General features: G+C 35.2%; 1 protein-coding gene across 3 annotated transcripts in view; it reads left to right on the top strand.

Moving 5' to 3' along the window:
* Nucleotides 1–493: 493 nt before the first annotated feature.
* Nucleotides 494–2,186, top strand: part of LOC118748121 (PAN2-PAN3 deadenylation complex subunit PAN3) — a 52,959-nt gene continuing 51,266 nt past the window's right edge. For 2 of the 3 annotated variants that reach the window (XM_036482436.1, XM_036482435.1), the window contains exon 1: nt 494–602. The gene's annotated coding sequence lies outside the window, so the exon portion shown is untranslated. The remainder of the gene's footprint in view (nt 603–2,186) is intronic. The other variant, XM_036482437.1, reaches the window with a different exon arrangement.

The following is a 2,186-nucleotide window of genomic DNA, read 5'->3' as shown; positions in this document are numbered from 1 at the left end:
CCGTTTACACCAGGCGATTGTTATTTTCGACTAAAAGTTGCCTGAAATTCGCCTCATGTAAATTCCCTATTAGGGACCAAATTCTATTTTATGTAATTTTTCACGCCTAGATGGTGCTGGGAGACATTTTCAGATTGGTTTCAGAAAATAAAAATTCCAATTCTCAATGATGTCCACTGAGTCGTTTACACATTCTCGTTGTTATAAGTTCTCTACCTGCGCTAGCGCGAATCGGTTAAAGGGAATTTACATGATTCAACTTTCACAGCCGACCAACTGCGTTGAAAGCGATTATGTAGTTGAAAGGCAATTGTTGCTTTCAACCAAAAATCGCCTCACGTAAATTTCCTATTGGGACCAAATTCTATTTTATGTCGTTTTTGACGCCTAGATGGCGCTGGGAGACTGTTTCAGATTGCTTTACTTCTTTCTTTTGGTCTAGTCAGCAACAATTCTCTTCGTATAACTCCACAATGTAAACAACGCAAGTGCGAGCGAGACAATCACATCCTAAAGTCAACTGTGAAAAATCATAGGAAAAGTTTTTCGACGAAGACGCAGTGAAGCAGTCACGCGAGGCAAACATCAGCAAGCTGAATAATGTAAATAAATATATTTTTTATTGGGGAAAAACATAAATGTGCTAAAAAAATGCAGAAAAATCAAGCAATTGAATTTTTAAAACGAAGCTGGTGCATCCAGTTTTTCATTCGAGGTTTGCGTGACGCTCGGACGCAGTGAACATCCAAGGTTTAACTTTCTTCGTCTTTGGACAAACTGTTTGCTGTGTGCGCGACATTTTATGGAGTTTAATTGCGTTGCTTTGTTTGATACAACAGGATTAATGTGCTATGCTCCAAGTGTATAATATGCAATATTTGTGAAATTATCTAATTTCGGTGTACTTAGGCAAGGCAATGTACTGCTTTATGCAATTTGAAAAATACATAGTAGAGAGAAAAACTGGCAATAATCCTAGAAAACCAGACAAAAGAAGCTGCCAATAGCTTCGCCTTTCACTTTGATCACAAACAATACAATAGTTTTTAGATTCAAGTTAACTTTTCTGCATATTTGGTTAAATGCAGTTGTCACACCGCTAATTCCGTTTTGTTCTTCTTGGAGGCCTGTGTTTAGTAGAAACGATTAATTTAAACAAAAACGACATATATTAAATCAAAAGTGCTATAAGTGATCATTTTCCTGTTAGTTTTCCGCTATTTTCGCATATACATACATATGTCTGTATATATGTACATGTGTATGTGTATGTAAATTTGTTTCTCGAAAGAAACAGTTCTTAATTTTTTGCGAGCCGCAAGGCTTTTGATAGTTAAACACACATGTGTACATACGTACATACATACACAAATACTCACCTGAGTAACTCCAATGCCAAATATATCTATGTGGATTTTCGTCGTATTCTCTGTTAAAGCAATTTAAAAATTAGTAAACCTGATTCTAAAAATTAAAAACCGCAAAAAAAGAAACCGGGGAAAGGTATTTTAAGAATATGAAAATATGTGTAAAGAAGATACATAGGCGAAAAAGAAACAAAAAATCAAAAGCAATTGTTGCAGAAGAAAATAATCAGAAGGAGGTAAATACGAAGAGTAAGCAATAAAATCGGCAGCTGTTTTTGTTTACTTCGGTGTATATACTTGCATATGTATGTATGTATGTATGGGAGTGTGTACTTTAGTACTCTCTTCGCGTTTTCCTCTTCGTTTGTATTCGTATGTTATATGTTATGTAGAATGCTTTTATTACATAGAACTGTAGGTGCCCTGCAGTAAAATTTAGAGACAGTCTGTCAAAGCGCTAGTTCCGAACTACTACACATTGTATATCAGGACTAGCTCTGAACTAGTGCAAAGCGGATGCAGAGTGGGACAGTTGAAACTTGCGGTGTAAATGTGCGAATACTCACTATTCGTACAATATGAAAGTAGCTCAACGAGAAGACTTCGGACTCAAGCATCTTTGGTTGCGAGTTCCAAACGCGGTGGAGGCAATTTTTAGTTTTCAAATTTAATGAACTTAAATTGTGGCGTGCAGCTTACAATCATTTTCTTCTTCTTTTTTAAATATGTAACAAAAATAGAATCTGTAAAAGAAAAGAAAAAACGAAAAAAATATCCAAAAATCGTAACTTAAAAACGGTTTTTTTGTAAAAAAAAAAA

This window comes from Rhagoletis pomonella, unplaced genomic scaffold (assembly GCF_013731165.1).
Source record: "Rhagoletis pomonella isolate Grant_MI unplaced genomic scaffold, Rhpom_1.0 Rhpom_scaffold_00012, whole genome shotgun sequence".
In the NCBI taxonomy this organism is placed as follows: domain Eukaryota; kingdom Metazoa; phylum Arthropoda; class Insecta; order Diptera; family Tephritidae; genus Rhagoletis; species Rhagoletis pomonella.
This window is presented reverse-complemented; position numbering and strand designations above follow the sequence as displayed.